Here is a 22784-nt window from a genome sequence, read left to right on the forward strand (position 1 = left end):
CCAAGAAGGGGAATAACATGGATGGTGGAAGAAGACAGACATCATTATACAAAATACATGTATGAAGATGTGAATTTGGTGTCAACATATCTTATATATAAACAGAGATATGACAATTTGTGTTATAAAGGTGTATTAAAAATTGTAATGCAAAAAAAGAGCTCATGTATGATGGCATAATTTGGCATGAACATACTTTATATACAGAGTTATGAAAAATTGTTCTGTGAATGGATAAATATGAATGTAATGAATTCCACTATTGTCATGTATGTAAGAAATAAATAAGTAGATAAATATATAAATAAAATAATACCATGTCACATTTATTCTTTTATGTTTTAATACTCAGGGACTACTCAGAAATATTCCTTTTTGTTTTTTTTTTCTCTCTTTTATTGAGTGATTTCCTGCTTGCTTAAGACACCCCTATATTAACTAGCTCATAAAATATACATTATTTTAGTATCCATTAAATATAATGTACCCATTTTTATAGTCTCTTCAGCATTGTTTTGGCCATACTTACCTCTACATTATTTGCAATAAATATTTTATATATATATATATATATATATATATATATATATATATATATATAAAAATATGGCTCATCAATATTTTATATATATAATTTATATATAAAATATTTAAAATACTTTATATATAAATTATATATATATAAAATATTGATGAGCCATATTATATTTGTTTTCACTGCTAAAGATTGACAACAAGGCTTTATTTCAAAGGCATAACAAAATGTCATAATGGGGACAGATCTCATTTTGTTCTTGTTTGATTGTATGTTTCAATTATAACAGGATGATAGTGTAGTGTATATATAGCATTTTTTTTCTGGGTGCTACTAGGGACTGAACCCAAGATTGCATTAATTCTGAGCTGTACCCTGCAGCCTATTTATTTATTCTTATTTTGAAACAGGGTCTAAGTTTCTTATGTTCTTAATGAGTTGCTGAGGCTGGCTTTGATTTTGTGATCCTCCTGATTTATTTTCCCATTACTGGAATTTCAGGCCTGCACCATTATAGCCAGTCACTATTTTTTTTTTTTTAACATTACATGCATGTGGCCCAGAAACCACATTAGACCAAGATAGTTAATAATAAATTCAAAAAGATATAAATTAACTAAAAGACCCCTTGAATATTTCTTTTTTTAAAAGAGAGAGAGAGAATTTTAATATTTATTTTTTAATTTTCAGCGGACACAACATCTTTATTTGTATGTGGTGCTGAGGATCTAACCTGGGCCGCACGCATGCCAGGCGAGCGGACTACTGCTTGAGCCACATCCCCAGCCCTTGAATATTTCTTAGTAATATATTTTAAAAGCTAATTTTAAAATTTTGTTCATATGTGCACATAAAAGCTCCATGAAGAATAAATATTTCAAAGACAATGTTTCTTTGTAGACACAAATTAGCCTATTCCAGGATATTTTGTACTATTCAAATACACAAATTGGTCATATGGATTAATTGATTTCAAAAACAGAAATAAAAGAGGAGAAAATTTTTAAGTAATGTCATTTAGAAATCTGAATTTTTGAAAATTTTACATAGTCACTTGAAAAATGTTGTGTGACACAAGTTGAGATATGCTTACAAAGGAGTAAGAGAGGTACGTAAAGTACCTTTAAAGTGATTTGCTACATTAGCAGAAAATTGGATATTGCATGAAGATCATCAAATTAATGACTGTAGACCAATCCACAGCATGGTCATATGTGTAAATAAAGGCACCTTTTTGACTCTTTTATTTTATAGCTGTTAGGCATCAACCTCAGGAACTTTCATGCACACTCATACTAGGCAATCACCCTGCCACTATTCTAGTAATAAACAGGTTTGCAATGAGTCCACTCCCATTCATTTACTGTCTATTACAGATTTCAGACAATAGCAACAGAAATTTATTGCGTCCCAATTCCTAATATAAATAAAATTATTTTCCAAATTTATCTCTTATTCATATCTTATTGTGATTTTAAGATAATGAAGATTTTTTTTACAATATATCAGGTTTTCTAAGTTAAAAAATTATAAGATTAATAATAAATAACTTTTAATCTTTCTTGTGTATATGTCATTTATCTCCTTTCTTTGCTTAAATGTTTCTATTTTATATTTAAGTATATAAACAGCATTAGCTGGCATGCCTCAGGTTCAAGATTTTAATTGAAAAAATTAAGTGTTTTGCCATCTAAAAATGGTGCTGTCTCCTGATTTGCAGAAGTGGTGCTCATTTCTTTTTCACTTTCAGTGTTGTTTCAATTAGAAGTACTCACCAAGATGCACCTTTATCTGTACTCCTCATTAAAGTGTTGATTAGACATGAGAATAATCTCTTTAACTTATGGATTACTATATCTAGAATGTATTTTTCTTGTTTTATAGATTCTCTTTACAGATGTTCTAATTAGATTTTTCCACTTCCATTCATTTGTACAACTTTTATGCCATTGAGTTTATATTCATGTTTTTTGATATTAATAAAATAAAACACCAAGACTTCCATGATAAAATTCTGCAGTACAAAACATATTGAAGCACCTTAGAATCTAATGATCTGATCCTTAAATTTACCTAGAACTCAGTTATTAACCTATACTGTCTGCTTGCCCACCTAATGGTAGCTTATAGTCCGCTTTCTGATATAATTTATCCATTCATATTTGTTACTTACTGAGTTATTTTTATTTGTTTGAAATTTATTTTAAAAATTGTCCTCCTTCTTGATTCTCAAGTGAATTGCTATTAATTACCTGCCATATTCTTTTGTGATTTTGATTAATTTATTCATTGGTATAGGAGATTGAACTTAGTGGTAGTCTTTCACCAAGCTCCATCCCAAACTTTTTCATATAATAATCTGACACAGAGTCTCATTGTTGCTTAGGGCCTTGCTAAATTGTTGCAACTGGCCCTGAATTTGTGCTCTGATTCAGTCTCCCAAGTAAAATCATTTGGAAAAATGTACATGTCAATCTCCTGAACTTTTTGTTTGTTAAATTCTCTTTACTGGACTGTGGTTATTATTCTTTCTCAATACTAGTATTAAAGTTTCGCTTGCCTTATTTTTTCCCTTTATTTAAGGTTGAGAAGCTTGGCACGGTGCCTCATGCCCTTAATCCCAGCATGGTAGAGGTGGAAGGGAGCAGAGCATCCTAAGTTGGAAGCCAGCCTGGGCACTTAGTGTCTCAAAATTAAAAGTGGTCATTTAAAAAGGATGGTGTGTACAGCTCAGTGGTGGAGTACCCCTGGGTTCCATCCCCAGTACTGGGGGTCAGGGAGATTGAGAACCACAAATTTAATGATCATTTGTATTTTCAATTATATATTTGATATTTATCCCTAATATTTAATTTATTGTCATTTATTTTTCATTGTTTAGTATTTCTTAATACTTTTAAAACTGTAGTTTTTGGCATTCTTGTTTCTTAACAGAAACACTAAGAAACCTCATTTTCTAGGCCCCACAGATTTTACAGGATAGCATGGCTCTGTGTTATGGCTTTTCTTGGGGTGCTCCTTGAACTAGTTTGCCTTTGGTTGAGAATTTTAGTTTCAAACTTCTCTCTCCTGGTGGCTGCACATAGGGGAAGATCTTCACCAGCAAGCCCAGTTAAGTATTTAAGGGCTTTGTCACCCTTGCTGTGCATACACTCTCTCCAGACACTTAGCTTTCTAGGAAGAAAGCTGTGGAATTCTATCAAAAGTACATAAACTTTTCTTCCACCTGGTTTCTGCACTGTAGGTTCTTTGATGTTCAATGGTTTTTCCTCTTTCTCAATGTGACTAATTATCAAAATATGCCCCCAGTTCTGTGTCACAGTAGACAGAAAACAGTTCTCTAAAAATCCAGAATATTGGAGCTACGTTCTCCTTTCTCTGACACCAAAAGGGGAAAACTGAGAATTGGGCAGTTTCTCCTGATCACACTGGTGTGTCAACTTGGGGGAAAAGCTGATCTGTGAGAAAGGCAAAAGTTTTCCTTTACCATTTAGTGAGGCTGTTCTTGGTTTTGCCCTCTATCTCCAGTTCTTATTAGTTTTACTACAACTATTTGGCTGGGTATTGAGGCTGTTTATATACATTTATGTGTGGTTGTGGGAAAGAGAGATCATTTGTATAGCTGTTTTGTGGAGTCTAAACTCCCTTCATCCACTTGGGAGTTCTTGTTATTAGAAGTGGAAATGTTCCATTGATGAATGAGTAATTGTAAAATTAAGTGCATGAAATTAAGTGTAGATGTGTTAAAAGTAAAATTCAATGGTAACTTTGGAAAAATTAGTTCTTGGAGTTATGCAGGAAGAGAAAACCACAAGAGTGAGATTCACAAATGAATGGAAGACTTGGGATATGGCTTAGGGTAGAGCATATTCTGGATTAGATCGGAATATCATCAATCAATCAATAAAATAAAAAAATTAAAAACTGATTTTAATTTAGTGTTTGCAGACCCTCCTTTTGAAAGACATTGTATCTAAGTGGAATAATGGAGAATAATCTTTGTTCTTCTTTAACTGTATTTTTCAATTTTTACATAATGATCATATGTAAAACTTTGAACATTTTAAAAATTACATATGTAACACCAAAAATGCTAAAAAAGTATTAAGTAATAAATTCATAAAAATTTAATCTACAGTCATCATGAAAATTTCTTCCTGATTTATTAGATAAACTGAGTATTAATTTTCTCATTCTTAATGATAACACAGGTCTGGGGTTGTTTTTCAGTGCTAGAGAATTTTTCTAGCATGGATGAGGCACTGTTTGTGATACTCAGCACCACATATAAATAAATAAATAAAATAAAGGTCTATCAACAATTAATAATAATATTTTTAAAAAGATAACAGAATAAGTTTCAAGGGCAGATATGCAAAGTACTTATTAATATTGAAATGGTGAATTCAATAACAAAACCTGAGGGCAAATTCAGAAAATATTCTTATTTCATAAACTGAATTGTACAGAAAGTCTGTAGAAGAATGATGTGGTGCATATGAAGTGTGTTGTGCATACAAAAAAAAAAAAAAACATACATGCAACTCAAGTTTCACAGCATTAGAGGAACATTGGATCAACAAATCAAGACTAAATCCAGAATGTAGCTTTTTTTGGCAAATAAAGTGTTTCTGTTGTTGTTTTCTTTTGCCACGCTGAGATTTGTCCTCAGGCTTCATATGTGCTATACACGTACTCTATCACTGAGCCTCACCCCCTTTCCCTGAAAATATAGTTTTATTGGAATGCTATTAGGCATTCAATTATTATATATTGCAGATTTTAGGCTATGACCACAGAGAACTTCTGATCCACAAAGCCTAAAGTCTTCATGATGTGCTCCTCTAAAGAAATATTTGCAAATTCCATTGGTATTAATTTTAATATCACCAAATATATTGACATATTGGTGGAACAGGGATCTCTGTGTGCAATCTACCAGCAGCATTCAGGTTAATTTGAGAGTCAAATATTTGAGCATTTATCCACTGGTTATGAAAATTAAAATCTAATTATAAACTGAAGAAAAATCTATAGAACTACTACTGAAATACACCATTCAAAAATCAAAATCAAAGATATCATGAATAGCCCAGAAATGCTCAGGAACCATCCCAGATTAAAAAAAAAAAAAAAAAAAAAACAGAAGAAACAAGACCACTGGACACATGAATAATTGATATTAAAATTTCCCAAAATTGGATTTATTTTGGTTCAAAGACAATTGTTAAAATAACTGTCAAATTTTGAATAAGATTTGTAGAGTAGATATTCACAATACAGTTTACTTATTTTGATCATTGCACCATAGTTACAGAGATAATTTCTCATTTTTAGAAAATGTGAGATTTTTTTATTTACAAATAAAAAGACATTGTGTGCATCTTGCAAATGGTTCAGAGATAAAAACTGTTATGTACGTAGACTTATCTAGAAATGAAGAATAACATTTGGGGATGTTTCTTATGAATTCCTTTCACTGCTGTCTTAAATCTTCTATAAATCTGACATTATCAAAATAGAACATTTCTTAAAGAAAAATAAATTTTTAAAATATTAACAAGTAACAGCAAACACAATAAAATAAACCATTAATCTGTATAGGTATAATAAATGAACAAATTTAGTGGTGAATGATACACATTTATATTTATATTAATATTTATAGTCTCAAACTATCTTCACACAAATAATAATTACAAAGTAAAATCCTGCAAATACCACATTAATGACCAATATTAACATCAGCAGTAATGAGGATATTATAGGTCACATGATGTGATTCAAACTGAAAATCATAGAATTGATTTCTGTGGTACTCTTGCCAAAAACATGTAATCTAGCTCCAATCATAAGGAAACCAGAGAATCCATTTTAAGCACATTCTACAAGCTTTCCCCCTGAAAAATTCAAGGTCATGAAGGTTAAGAAAAGACTAAGGAATATTTAATTCAGAAGGCATCTATAAAATAAAACAATTAAGTTCATTTCATGTCTCTGAAGGAAATATTTTTTTATAAAGAACAATATTAGGCTACTAGAAAAACATGAAAATAATCTGAGGATTAAGTGGTCCAAGGCATTATGATAGAATGTATAAGTGCTGATTTGAGAAACAGCATTTGCTTAATGTGTGTTTTTTTTTTTTTTTTTTTTTGCTTTTTTTCTAATCTTGGAAAATACTAGTGAATTTGCAGGTTCTAATGCAAAGTACTTTTTCCCACTGAAGCATTTTAAAATGAATTGTTAACATATGCCATCTTTCATGATAGGTTTAGTATTTCCTACAAGTCAGAACATGCTAGATAACAATATAACCTTCATAATGAAACTGATACAATTAACAACTATGCTGTTACCTGTTAATATTTGAAAAATATACTCATAATAAATGAATGTTGAATTGTAGTTATCTAGCATGTTCTGACTTGTAGGAAATACTAAAAATATCATAAATGATAGCATATGTAAGCAATTCAATTTAAAATGCTTCAGCAGACAAAAGTACTTTATATTAGAACCTGTAAATTTACTATTATTTCCCAAGATTGTATAAACAAAGAGAAAAGGAAAAAAAATAAAGATAAAACACTAAGCAAATATTCTTATTAGAAAAATTATTAAGTCAGTGCCTAAAATACAAATTTAAAGATGGCAGTATAATAATTGCAATACATTAATCCATTAGTGAATATAGTAACCAGCATGTAAAAATAATGTTGCCTAATTCTCTGGACCCATATTCAGTGATATAATATAAATAATCCATCATTAATGTGATATTTAGATCTACCAAATTAGTGTTGACTTGGTTGCTGAATTGAGCTTAAATGCTAACATTTAGATAGTCTGAAAACACATCTAATAAAAACTGGTTTGCACTTGCACTTCAAATTTTCTTACAGATATAAATAATTTTCATATTTTGATAATTTCATTATATATATGTTACACACATCCATTTCAATAAAGTATTTACATCATACATTTCATAAATAATTTAAATATTATATTAACAGTCTGAAAAACACAATATTAGCTTTCATATTTTTTTTCTTAAAATCTCTGTATATCCTTATGATGTTTCCAAAAGTAAATCTTGTCTTGTCTTATTAGTAATTCTTAAGGCAGAAGCTCCCATGGTCAGGATTCAAATTCTGCAGCAAGTGAAGAGAAAAAGAATTATATTTTTTCTCAAACATTTTATAAGTATAAATCAGTGAAGAATTTTAGAACTTTTCATTGTTTATAAGAAGAAAAAAAGATATGTCCACAATACAAAATCACTATAGAATGCAGTATGCCCATATTTTCATACACAGTTGTCATTATGACTGAGTATCAGAGCTTTGGGTTTTCCACCCCTTATGCATAAATTTGACAACCATATGCTAGGGTATTCTGGCAAGAACTGGAATGACATCATGGAGATGATAATGGACACCTCTCAACAGTCATAGCTTCAAAAGCAGATAATCAGGCAATTTCCATACAGAGTCATTGGCATTAGGACAAGGATAAAACAGGATACTACTGGAACACTTAGAAGGGACTTCTGTCCCAAATTTGTGTCAGTGTTTGAGGTCCTTCAATGGAAGTGATACATAAGTTAATACCTGAAGTAAAAGCAGAAATTGAGAGAGAAAGGGAAGAGGTGCATGCAGACACCAAGATGAGAAAGAACACTTGTGGAAACACAGTGGTCCAGTGTCACTAGAATTTAGAGCAAAGTGCCAGTAAAGCAAGTGAGATGAGATAGCCTGAGTAACCTGACAAAAATCCAGTTGATTGGATATTTTAATTTTTGGCTAAGAAATTTCATACTTTTCTTGAGGCAAATGTAAACTAATGACAGAGTCATGACAGGGTATTTTAAATGTGTGACTGTTACTAAGTCAGTCTGGGCTTTTGGCCATAAACCACAGAAAATGGGTGATGCCATTTTTCCCACAAAAGAATGTCAGTGCATAGGCTGACAGTTTCATAGTGGGGCAGAAGTGGGAAAAAAGCAGTTTCACACTTAAGGTCTTTAATTTGTTGATATTCAGAATTGGAAAAAATACATAGCTCTTTAATTGTAATTGATTTCAGAAGTTATGACCAGCAGTTTTTAAACATTTGGCTCATTATAGATGTGCACTTGATGAGTTATGTGGTAAATACTTCCAACTCTTATATAAATATCACCATGTAGAGTGTTCTTTGTATTAAACTCTTCTCTCGCTAATTCCCCAAATAGGGTCTAAAATATATTACTGAACATAGTAAGTATGTTGTAGTGATAACAATAAGGTGGTGTCTAATGCCTTTACACATTTGATGTGAAAACAAATGATTTTGACTGACACAATTCCCATTCCTGGCTTTATGTTCTATTTTTAAAGAAAATTATTTTAAACAAAAATTTTTACTGGTGCATTTGACTATATATAATAGAGGAATTGATTATGACATATTCACAGATGCACATAAAATAATTTGATCACTCTTCCTCTCTAGTAATTTTTTCCTCTCCTTCTCCCTTCACCTTTGAAGGCATTCTGCAGCGATTACGGAGACATATCTTTGAAACGTGATGAAAGAGTTTAAAAAACACTCCTCTATTCAGGCTAGCATGATATGGCAAACTAATGTTCCACAAGGAAATGTAGAACTATTACATTAAGTTTTAAATAAACTAGCTTATGCATAAGTAAAAAAGAAACGTCACTTTCTCCCAGAAATACATTGGAAAAAGAGTTGCCTCCCAAATCCCCTTTGCATTGTGTCTACATTCATACACAATTTATCATTGTTTTGTAAATGGTAAATTATCTCATTTTTTTCTGGTAAGAACTAATAAGAACAACTTATACTTGCATCCTGCATAACAACTAACTTTCATTCTCTTTTTGTAAATAGTCATCCAATTTCATGACTCTGAAGCACTTCAAACCCGATTCTCTCATTTTTTTTCAGAAAGATATTCATGTAAGCTAAGAAACTGAAAAAAACATATATCAGCTATTAAATTAAATTGTAATTTATATGTTAAAATTATTTCTTTCTGTCATAACTATTTAACTTCAGTATTGTTTTATAAAGCTTAGATTTGTTCTCCTGTGATTTTTTAGGTCAAAATGCCAAATAAAAGAATAAGGTTGAGGCCACATTTAACATAGGTATGCATGGCTTTACTATGTGTTAAGAAGTTCATCAAAACACCATTGAAGCAGGGTGTGATGGCACATGCCTGTAATCACAGTGGCTTAAGAGGCTGAGACAGGACAGTCTTGAGTTCAAAGCTAGCTTCAGCAACCATGAGGCCTAAGCAACTCACTGAGACCCTGTCTCTAAATAAAATATGAATAGGTTTGGGGATATGGCTCAGTGGTCAAGTGTCCCTGAGTACAATCCCTGGTACAAAGAAACAAACAACCAAAAAAATAAATAAATAAAACCATGGAAGCTCTAAACCAAGGTGCAATGAAAGCAAGATGGTATCTTTTATTTGTTCATTTTCAAGCAGATATTTCATTATTGTAATAATACCCCTGATAAAAAAAAATTGTCAAATATTATAGAAATATCTTCAAATTGGTTCAAAAATACCTGGACATTGTTTTTCTTATTAGCTCTTAAAAATATAGCTCATCATTTTTGGACTAATATTTGACTCGCTCAAATGAACTCTTTGTATGAAGGAAATCACCTGGTTGTACTGAAGGGCTCCTGTTATACAATGCAACTCTAACCCTAAACTAACCCTAACCCTAACCCAACCCAAGCCAGGGAGTTGGGGACAGCACTCAGTGTGGAACAGTGAAATGAATCTGATCAAATTTTTTTGTGAATCCATATGAAAATATCACAGTGAATTTCACCTTCATGTATATTCATAATGCATAATTCAAAAAGAAACTTAAGAACTACAAATAAGTATAAGATCAGTAGAGCAGAAGAAAGAGAACACAGGGAGGAAGAAGGGGAGATAAAGTGGAAGTACTGGTCACTGAATTAGAGCACATTATATTTCATGCTTGTTTAATTATTTCAAAATTAACCTCAATATTATTTATGTCTAAATGCACTTTTAAAATTTTCATCAAATAAAAGAATAATTTAAATTTTCCATAAGAGTAAGTGGAGGGATTGTTGCTCGGTGGTAGAGTACTTGCCTACACATGTGAGGCACTGGGTTCAATCCTCAGCACCACATAAAATAAAGAAAATAAAAGTATTGTTCATCTATAACTAAAAAAAAAATATTTTAAAAAGAGAGTAGGTAGAAATTCTCCATATGTGGGCACAACACTAAAAGAATCAGAACAGAGACAGTGTATGCAATTATGGGTTTGTAATTTCTCTAAAGAAGTGTACATATTTCTAGGGGGCTTCAAACTTCCAATTAAAGCAATGTTGGTGGAAGAGAGACAGAAATCAGCGATGTATGACTTTGCAAGTAACAATGCTGCCTTCTTGAAAGACTCTCCTTGGAAGATTCTTGAGGATGCCATTAGAAATATTGATATTTTAAAGATAAATATAGCAGATGATATATACCTTAGTTTATTTGACTACCAAAGCCATTTTACTATGTTGAAGTATATTAAATCATCATGGTTTCCTTAAACACATGCAACTAGAAAATTTTAGTAAAGCTACAAAGATTCATATTTAGTGAACCAGTTCAAGGACTTAAAGAATGTTCCTTGAAGATATTGTCAAGCATTTATTACCATCATATGTATATTCTACCTATTATCTAGATAAATTAAGCATCTGACACTGAGACAATTCAGAGCAACAGCCACTGGTTCAGAACAAGATAGGTGAGTGGGTGATCAAGATAGATTAAAGCTGCTGCCTAGAAAGTTGGCCCATGAATTTGTTACCAGGGCTTCAGGAGACTGCCCATTCATTCTGTCATTCACAGGCCCCAACACTGATCATCAGAATATTTTTAACCACTTTGCAGGTTATACTTCCTATCATCACAAGTATGACAATGTAGAGAGGAAAAACTATATAGAACATTTTGTCTCTAGACATCATGTAAGGATAATAGTTAAAAATTAAAATAAAAATCAGTTAATCTGTCAGGTGTCAGAATGTGCCCAGAGTGTAGTTATAGCAACACTGGACACTTAAGGTTTCAGTTATAATCTTTCAAAAATTGTGAAACTTGTTCATGTTTCCATGTAGAAGCAGTTTTGTCACAATATAACTATATGAATCACAAAAAATACTTAACTAAAAGTCTAATAGACCAGATTACATACAGGAGAACACTAAGGGAAGAAAGCTTAATAGTTTACCTTCAGATGTAAAATGCAAAGGTGAGTGAAAGATAAACTTCCTAGACTAATATTTCAAGAGTACATTCATTTCCTAACATTACTTCCACAAATTATAGGGTCTAGTTCACTTTTGCATGCTACCAATCTCATCAACCTGTCTCAAAGTTATGCAGTAGACACAAATTAAGGAGACTAAGTTGCTCTCTTTCAGTCTAGGTTTTGACATACTTGTGGAATCTGGATTGTTCTATATGGAAGTGCCTATATTCTCTCAGTTGCATGTCTTAGAATTTTCAGTTCAGATTCCAGATGGCTAATTCTGAGTTCCATCTGAATTTTTATTGAAGTAAAATTAGTCTTTCTGAACGGCTCTGTAATTTCTGGAGCTGCTTCTTGTGTCTAAAGAAAATAAAAAGAATATATTTTAAAACTAATTAGAACCCAAATAATTATTATGTAGTTATTTTATTTAGTTCTGAGTCAAAAATTCAGACAGCAATTATAAATGTGAAGAAAAAAATATTAGACTGTAAACTTCTGTCATCAGTATCAATTACATTAAATCTGAACCAATAATAATAACTGAGTTCTTCCTTTCCCCCTTTCCCTCCTCATTCCCTGCCCTCCTCCTCCTCCTTTCTACTGCGAATGGAACCCAGGGCGTTGCACAGGCTAGGCTATCTACCATTGATCTGTGCTCAAAGTAATGAATCATTCACATGTTAGCACTCAGATCATCCAACAATTTAAAGAATAATAGAATCAATTCAAAATATGAAAGTTGAAAATTTTAATTTAACAATTCAAAAGTATATTTCTGCATCACATTTTTTTCTCCTCATAGTCTTACTTATGCCCACTATTATCAAATATCCAACAGTTATCTGATGAAAATTATTACTCAGATCAAATTAGCTGAAAGGATGATGTAAATTGTGGTATTTGAAGGGGCATCAAATGTCTTCCTTCTCTTAGAAATCTACACAACATCTTTCCTCAAGAGATATAGAATACAACTATAATACGTATATCCAAAATACAGTTTACAATGAAATGAATTAAAGCAAATTGCAGATAAGTAAGATAGCCTGTAAAATCAGAAATACTTGTTTTTGCTTCTCCTCTAAATCCCATCTTGCTCGATGTTCAATGTCACATTCCCACCATACTCCTTGGCCTCGTTCTATTCGAGTGCTCCGTGTGTGCCTTGGAAAGTTTACTACATTTTCTTCCAACTTCTTTTGATTCCTTTCTATTTTTTCAAATGTATCTTGTATACTTTTTATAAAAAACAAGTTCTCCATAAAACAGTCATAGTTTGTTCTCAAATGTAAATGCTTTGAAGATGCATTTTTCATCTTTGTAGTAAGATCATCCATCTGCATGAATAAAAGAAGTATGAAAAAAACAATATGAAAATAAGATACTGAAAATATTCGACACAAACTCAAACAACAAATTTTACATAAATTCAATCGCAACAAAACATAATCTATACCAGCATTATGAAGAGTAGATTAAGTTTCTATAATAAGGTATATTAGCTTTTCAGTTGGTAAGGATTACACATCTATAAATCCCAATTCTGGCTACATAATAAATGTTGAGGAAATCTATATAGAAGATGATTTTTCCCATACTGAATTTACTATTGGATTAAGTGAATTTAATTTTATATTTTGTCACTGAAATATAGTTAGAATAAAAGTCTTAACAGGCCAATCTACTAACAAAAAATATTGATTGATATCAAATAGTAATTTTGTTAAAACAACTATTCTATTCTAGAATAGGTGTGGATATCAGATATTACTCTCACCTTGGGAGAATTTATATCTCAACAAGATAATCACCATGCAAACACTGTTGGTGACAGAAAAGTCAAAGAAAGTGCATGAAAAATAAAAATTCATTTTATGTGATCTCTGAATAAACATGATCAAGTGAATTAAAGCAGACAAGTCAGAAAGTACAGCAAGAATAAGACAGAGATATGGTACAATCGGCACAATTCATGAAGACCACAAAGAGGCAGGGTAATAAAAGCATGTCCAAATATTAACTTGTAAATAGATGCCCCCAGTCATGTAGTACTGGAGTTGTCAAGAGGTGGAAGAATTTTATGGTTTAGCAACTGATAACTGGCTAAGTGACATGGTCATAAAACAAAACTCCACTAGACAACAGAAAGAAATAAAATAGTGATGCTTGCTACAACACAGAGGATCCCTGGAAAAAGTATTCTAAGTCAATGAAACTGGTAAAAAACAAAATACCTACTGTTGTATACATTCACTTGTATGAAATATCCATTACAGAGTAATTTTAGAGTTAGAACTATAAGCCAACTTCCAAACAAGATTTCCAAAAAGCAAAAGTTAATATCAAGAATCAGCAAATGGTGACTGGTAGTTCAGTGGTAGAGTGCTTGCTTAGCATGTGTGCAGCTCTTGGTTTGATCCTCAGCACCACACATGAATAAATAAAGATAGTGTGTCCATCTACAAATAAAAATATTTTTTAAAAGCATCAATATGGGGCTGGGGCTGGGGCTGTAGCTCAGTGGTAGAGTGCTTGCCTTCCATGTGTGAGGCATTGTGTTTGATCCTCACCACCACATAAAAATAAAGATATTGTGGTCTATATACAACTATTTTTTTTTAAAAAAAAAGATCAATAAATGGGTTGGTATCAAACTAAAAAACTTTTTCACAGCAAAGGAAACCATCACAAATTATGAACAGAGAGCCTTCAAAATGTGAGAAAATCTTTGCCATGTGCACCTCAGATAGAACATTAATCACCAGGATGTACAAATAATTCAAATTTTTTAACACCAAAAGAACACCAACCAATAATCCAATCAATAAATGGGCAAAGGAACTGAAAAGGCACTTCCCAGAAGAACATATGCAAATGGTCAGAAAATATATGAAAAAAAATTCAATTAGAGAAAGGCAAATGCCACACTGAGATTCCATCTCACTTGGGTCAGAATGGCAACTGAAAAGAATAAAATAATGATAGATGTTGGTGGCAGTGTGGGGAAAATGTTCACTTATACATTGTTGATGGGACTGCAAATTGGTGCAATCACTCTGGAAAGCAGTATGGAGAGTCCTCAGAAATCTTGGAATGTAACCGCCATTTGACCCACTTATCCCACTCCTTGATTTACACACAAAATCCTTAAAATCATCATACTACAGTGACACAGCCACAACAATGTCTAAAGTGGCTCAAATCACAATATTGAAGCTATGAAACCTTCAATAGATGATCAGATTTTAAAAATGTGTCATGTACACAGGATGGAATATTAATAAGCTGTGAGAAAGAATGAAATTATGGCATTTGCCAGTAAATGGATGGAACTGGAGATTATCATCCTAAGTGAAATAAGCCAATCCTCCAAATCCAAAGGCTGGAAGTTCTCTTTCATAAGTGAATGCTAACACACAGTAAGGAATGTGGTAAAAAAGAATAGAAGTTCATTGAATTAAGACAAAAGGAATGGGAATGAAAATGGAAACAGAAAAGACAGTAGAATAAATCTGAAACAACTTTCCTATATTCACATGTGAATACATGACCAGTGTAACTCCACATTATGTACAAATATAAAAATGTGAAGTTATAATCTATGATGTAAATATTCAAATACAGTCTACTGTCATATATATCTAAAAAGAACAATAAAGAAACAAGGTACTACAGGGACATAGCCACATCAATGTTTATCGCAGCACAATTCACAATAGCTAGCCTGTGGAGCCAACCTAGATGCCCTTCAATGGATGAATGGATAAAAACATGTGGCATATATACTCAATAGAATATTACTCAGCACTAAAAATAATGAGACCATGGCATTTGCAGGGAAATGAATGGCATTAGAGCAGATTATGCTAAGTGAAGTTAACCAATCCCAAGAAAAACAAATGCCGAGTGTCTTCTCTGATATAAGGGGGGTGACTCAAAATGGGGAAGAGAGGAAGAGCATGGGAAGAAGATTACCTCTACATAGGGAAGAGGGGTGGGAGGGAAAAGGAGGGAGAAAGGGAATTGCATGGATGGTGGAAGGAGACCTTCATTGTTATACAAAATACATGTATGAAGATGTGAGAAAAAAAATAATAGTGTTACCTTAGATTAGGTAGAGAGAAGTGATGGGAAGGGAGGGGAAGGCTGGGGAGATAGGAAGGATAGTAGAATAAAACGGACATTATTATTACCATGTGTATATATGTGAATGCATGACCAATGTGATTCTGCAACCTGTATACTCAGAAAAATGAGATATTTTATCCCATGTGATTCAAATGTATGATATGTCAAGGTCATTGTATTGTCATGGGTAACTAATTAAAACAAATTTAAAAATCACATCAAAATAGAGTCTTGCCTAAAGTTAAAAAATAAATAAATAAATAAAAGTACTATTGTTTACATTTGTAAATTACTAAAATAATATATTGGTAGTTTTCTAGGACTTTGGATGTGTAGGGATTAGAAAACTGACAGCTAAAAGGTTCCAGGTTTCTTTTCAAGAACATGAAAATGTTCTAAAATTGACTGTGTAAATGGTTACATAACTCTGTTAATGTACTAAGAGACACTGTATTTTACATGTTATATGGGTGAATTCGATGTCAAGTGCATTACATATATCATAAAAATGCCTTTTAAGAGATGTACTGAAAAAACACTTAGCTAACATTTTTCATTGTCTAGTTTGGATATCAGTCCAGACATAATACAAATATTTATATGTTTCATAATGTATCTAAATAAATCAAAAAATAAAGAAATAGCCTAAGTTTTTCAATAATTAAACTAAAACCTAAAACATATCTGTATTTTGAGAAAAGCATAAAAATTTGTACACATTTTTAAAGTCAATTTAGTAATTACTTGCAGATTTTGAATAGATGCACAAAAATGAAGTAAAAATAACAATTTTTCCTGAAACATTCTATTAAATAGTACCTCTAATTTAGTTTTCCTTGTTGTACCATGGAAGTAGAGACAGCATGAAAAGCTGCTGGGTTATAGAAAAAAGTCTCAGCTTTCCTCAGACTAGATATTTTAATGAAAGATGCTGATTTTGTAAGAGAAAAATTAAAAAGAAAATTTTGAGTGTAAGAAATAAGTGCAGTATAAAGATCCCCAAATATAATAAAATCAATTATAATGAAAATATAAAGAAAGCTGTTCATTGACATTAGTATCCCAGAATAACTTTTATTACTTAAGCAGGTGTTGATTTACAGATGACATGTTCAATTTTCTACATACTTGACTTGTCATTTGTCTTAGTTTCTTCATTAAATCCTGTCTTTATATTTTAAATTTATGTGAAAATGTGCTAAATCTTCTAGAGAAGCCTCTGATACACGTTGTAGTTTCAGGGTACCAGCTGGCTGTTTTTCAAGATGTCTCGCAACTACCTGATATTTCTGTTAATGATTTTGTTACTCAGCTCACTTTAAAAATTTATTATTATTATTATTATTATTATTATTACTATTATTATTATTATATAATGATGTTTACTCTGAAAAAATATCACTACATACAACAGTAAGCTGCTGTTTATTTCTGAATTCCCTTAAGAAAATAGAAGATTGTGTACTCCTGCTTAGTCACTATCACATTCCTTACACAACAGGGTGAGCCCTGTATCTCTACATACTGCCCTTGATAAAGTTGCAATGTTTACCAAACTACTGAAATCTCAATCAAAAATGGTTACACAGGTCTCACTGGTAGTGGTGAATTCTACAGAGGTTATTATCCCTCTCTTATTAGAGACTCAAGTTAATACTCCACATCCTCACATCTTTAAAGCTTTGCTAAAATAATTCCAATATACTTTCACAAAGAATAAAGGAGATGCTAGGTAACCTGGTCTCCACCTCACTGCCTGTCCACATCTCCTAGATTTCTCACTGGTCCTCACACCACTCCTTCTTTACATAAACCCTGCCACCCTCATTAGTCTGGACATGGGGGTTCAGTGCCAAATTAATGAATTTTAGATGGCTACAATTATCTTTGTCACTATATAATAGGAATTAGGCCATGAAATGAAGAAAACTATTAGCAAGTTATCATGAATATGTGCATCAAATTACAGATGAAATCAAGTGTGGTTTTGCTGCAATTCATCACATTAGTCCCAATTTATGACAATGACAAATAGATGCTTTTAAAGAGGTGGACAAGACATGAATGAAAACAAAAAAAAAAAAAAATATCAGGACAATTATTTTCAGATTTATGTTAAACTTAAATGACTAAAAATAAATTTACCAACTAGAAATATACAAAAATATACTGAAGAAAGTCTATTACAAAATACAGCATCTACATTTCAGTTCAACTGTAAAATCTGGAATGAACTGTAAAAGCAACTAATTTATTTGAAACTAGGTATGAGCATTTCCATTATGTGTTTCATTGTGATCTTCAAGTATAGCAACAAGAAGACATTAAAATTGTTATTCAGTAATGGGATGTAGCTCATTGGTAGAACATGTGTTTAGCATGTGCAAACTTTGGGATGAATTAATAGCACCCAAATTAGATATTGTTTCAGCATTATTGAGACCATATTACTAATGTCAGCATATAAACCTACAAAAAAATCTTAACTCAACCTCTTAAATCTTTATAAGAAAAAATTTCTCAAATTGAAAGGTCAGGCCCAAGTTTTAAAAATTTCCTCCTTTTTAAATATTAAAATATATTTTAACTAAGTCTTTTGTGTTTAGTTGACACATGAGTACCTATAGTTATTTTAAAATATGTACACAGTGTGTAAGAATCAGAGCAGGGAAATTGGAATACTCAGCACTTCAAACACAGATTGGTTGTGCTGCAAATGAGGTCTAAGTTATTTTTGATGGACAACAGGTTGTAGTTCTGTGTTGATACAGAAACACATTCATAATATCTACATTTTTATATTCATCAAGATTCAACATTTTGCCATAAGCAGATATCACTTTGAGTATTCCTTTGAAGACTCTTTTTTTTTTTTAGAGTTTTATTTTTTTTTTTAATTTTTTATTGTGGGTTGTTCAAAACATTACAAATTTCTTGACATATCATATTCCACACTTTGATTCAAGTGGGTTATGAACTCCCACCTTCACCCCATACACAGATTGCAGAATCACATCAGTTACACATCCATTGATTTACAAATTGCCATACTAGTGTCTGTTGTGCTCTGCTGCCTTTCCCATCCTCCACCCTACCCCCTCCCCACCTCTCCCCTCCCCTCCCCTCCTCTCTCTCTACCTCCTCCACTGTATAACCCTGAGGGTCTCCTTCCATTACCATGCAATTTCCCTTCTCTCTCCCTTTCCCTCCCACCTCTCATCCCTGTTAAATGTTAATCTTCTTCTCCTGCTCTTCGTCCCTACTCTGTTCTTAGTTACTCTCCTTATATCAAAGAAGACTCTTTATAAAGATATCTTGCTTGATACTTACTTCTTCTGCTTTCTCCTTTCCATATTGATCCAGTTGTTCTTTTAAATGATTAGTTTCATTGATTAATTCCAAATATTTGTTTCCCAGCATGAGACCATATCTGTCATTCCGAGCTTGAAGTTTTTTTATAACATCATAAAATTGGGTTTGGACATTAATGATTCCATCCATTTTATTTTCACCTTTGTTCTGATAGTAATGCAACTGGTCTTCATGCAATGTAGTTTCTCTTTGTAGTTTAGATACCTTCTCTTTAGAAGCTTCCTGGTTCAATTCCTGGTTATAAAAAAAGAAAAAAAAATAAAGATTGAAAAAATCTGCATTATACCAGAATGAAAGAATAGATTAAGTGATTAGTTAGTTTGCCAATGTAAAAAATAAATAAATAACTTTGCAGAAGAGAAGCGACAGAGAAAACCCCACACATATAGTTATCTAATACTAGACAAACACACTATAAAACATGCATTGGGGAAAGGATAGGTTCCTCAACCAATTGTGCTGGGAAAACTGAAAACCCATATGTTGTAGGAGAAATTTAACCCCTATTTCTCAAAAACAAAGTGGATCAAGGACCTAGATAATAGATAAAAGACCCTAGACCTATTACAAGACTAGACAGGCCCAGCGCTCCATCTTGTCAGTGTAGGAACTGAATTCCTCAAAAAGACACTTAAAGCACAAGAAGTAAAATAAAGAATCAATAAATGGGGTGGTATCTTTACAGCAAAGGAAACCATCAAGAATGTGAGTAGACAGCATATAGAATGGGAGAAAATCTTTGTCACTGACATGTCAGATAGAGCATTAATCTCCAGAATATATAAACAATTCGAAAAATAACTCACAAAAAATAACACAATCAAATGAATAAAAAACTGAGAAAGCACTTCAAAGAAAAATATGTACAGTTAACAAGTATATGAAAAACAATGTTCAACAGCTTTAGCGATTAGAAAAATGAAAATTAAAACTACACTGAGATATAAAGAATGCAAGTAACAATAAATGTTGGTGAGAATGTGGGGAAAATCTGAAATGGAAATGAGGACAACCACTCCATTCACAATATCCTCAAAAAAAAAAAAAATTCTTGAGAATCAACCTAACAAAAGAGGTGAAAGACTTATACAATGAAAACTAGAGAACCCTAAAGAGAGAAATAGAAGAAGATCTTAGAAGATGGAAAAATATACCCTGTTCATGGATAGGCAGAACTAACATCATCAAAATGGCGATATTACCAAAAGTTCTCTATAGGTTTAATGCAATGCCAATCAAAATCCCAATGGCATTTCTTGTAGAAATAGAGAAAGCAATCATGAAACTCATATGGAAAAATAAAAGACCCAGAATCGCAAAAACAATGCTAAGCAGGAAGTGTGAATCAGGCGGTATAGCGATACCAGACTTCAAACTATACTACAGAGCAATAGTAACAAAAACAGCATGGTACTGGTACCAAAACAGGCGGGTGGACCAATGGTACAGAATAGAGGACACAGAAACCAATCCACAAAACTACAACTATCTTATATTTGATAAAGGGGCTAAAAGCATACAATGGAGGAAGGATAGCATCTTCAACAAATGGTGCTGGGAAAACTGGAAATCCATATGAAACAAAATGAAACTGAATCCCTTTCTCTCGCCATGCACAAAAGTTAACGCAAAATGGATCAAGGAGCTTGATATCAAATCAGAGACATGGCGTCTGATAGAAGAAAAAGTTGGCTACAATCTACATACTGTGGGGTCGGGCTCCAAATTCCTCAATAGGACACCCATAGCACAAGAGTTAATAACTAGAATCAACAAATGGGACTTACTCAAACTAAAAAGTTTTTTCTCAGCAAAAGAAACAATAAGAGAGGTAAATAGGGAGCCTACATCCTGGGAACAAATCTTTACTCCTCACACTTCAGATAGAGCCCTAATATCCAGAGTATACAAAGAACTCAAAAAATTAGACAATAAGATAACAAATAACCCAATCAACAAATGGGCCAAGGACCTGAACAGACACTTCTCAGAGGAGGACATACAATCAATCAACAAGTACATGAAAAAATGCTCACCATCTCTAGCAGTCAGAGAAATGCAAATCAAAACCACCCTAAGATACCATCTCACTCCAGTAAGATTGGCAGCCATTATGAAGTCAAACAACAACAAGTGCTGGCGAGGATGTGGGGAAAAGGGTGCACTTGTACATTGCTGGTGGGACTGCAAATTGGCGCAGCCAATTTGGAAAGCAGTATGGAGATTTCTTGGAAAGCTGGGAATGGAACCACCATTTGACCCAGCTATTCCCCTTCTCGGTCTATTCCCTAAAGACCTAAAAAGAACATGCTACAGGGACACTGCTACATCCATGTTCATAGCAGCACAATTCACAATAGCAAGACTGTGGAACCAACCTAGATGCCCTTCAATAGACAAATGGATAAAAAAAAATGTGGCATTTATACACAATGGAGTATTACTCTGCATTAAAAAATGACAAAATCATAGAATTTGCAGGGAAATGGATGGCATTAGAGCAGATTATGCTAAGTGAAGCTAGCCAATCCCTAAAAAACAAATGCCAAATGTCTTCTTTGATATAAGGAGAGTAACTAAGAACAGAGTAGGGACGAAGAGCATGAGAAGAAGATTAACATTAAACAGGGATGAGAGGTGGGAGGGAAAGGGAGAGAGAAGGGAAATTGCATGGAAATGGAAAGAGACCCTCAGGGTTATACAAAATTACGTACAAGAGGAAGTGAGGGGAAAGGGAAAAATAATGCAAGGGGGAGAAATGAATGACAGTAGAGGGGGTAGAGAGAGAAGAGGGGAGGGGAGGGGAGGGGAGGGGAGGGGGGATAGTAGAGGATAGGAAAGGCAGCAGAATACAACAGACACTAGTATGGCAATATGTAAATCAATGGATGTGTAACTGATGTGATTCTGCAATCTGTATACGGGGTAAAAATGGGAGTTCATAACCCACTTGAATCAAAGTGTGAAATATGATATATCAAGAACTGCTATAGCAGCTCTTCACAAAAGTTAAACTGTGGAACCAACCTAGGTGCCTTTCAACACATGGAAGGATAAAGATAATGTGTCATATATACACAATGGATTCAGCCATGAAGAATGAAATTATGGCATTTGCTGGCAAATGAATGGAACTGGACACTGCCATGCAAAGTGAAATAATCCAGTCCTCCAAATCCAAAGTCTGAATATTCTCCTTAACATGTAGTTGCTAACACACATAAGGGTGGAGGATAAAAGAATAGAAGTTTGTTTGTTAGACAAAAGTGAATAAAGGGCTGAGAGAGGAGGGGAATATAGTAGAATGAATCTGACATTACATTCCTATGTTCACATATGAGTACATGACCAGAAAAACTCTACATAGAAGAAGTTATATGCTATGTATGTGTAATACACCAAAAGAACTCTATTGTAATGTATACCTA

The 22784-nt window shown here is 32.7% G+C and overlaps 1 pseudogene; it reads right to left on the reverse strand.

Annotated features, from left to right (window-relative positions):
• Window positions 1-22784, reverse strand: part of LOC139705867 (cTAGE family member 2-like) — a 77016-nt pseudogene that overhangs the window by 24039 nt on the left and 30193 nt on the right.

This window comes from Marmota flaviventris, chromosome 5, assembly GCF_047511675.1.
Source record: "Marmota flaviventris isolate mMarFla1 chromosome 5, mMarFla1.hap1, whole genome shotgun sequence".
Taxonomy (NCBI): domain Eukaryota; kingdom Metazoa; phylum Chordata; class Mammalia; order Rodentia; family Sciuridae; genus Marmota; species Marmota flaviventris.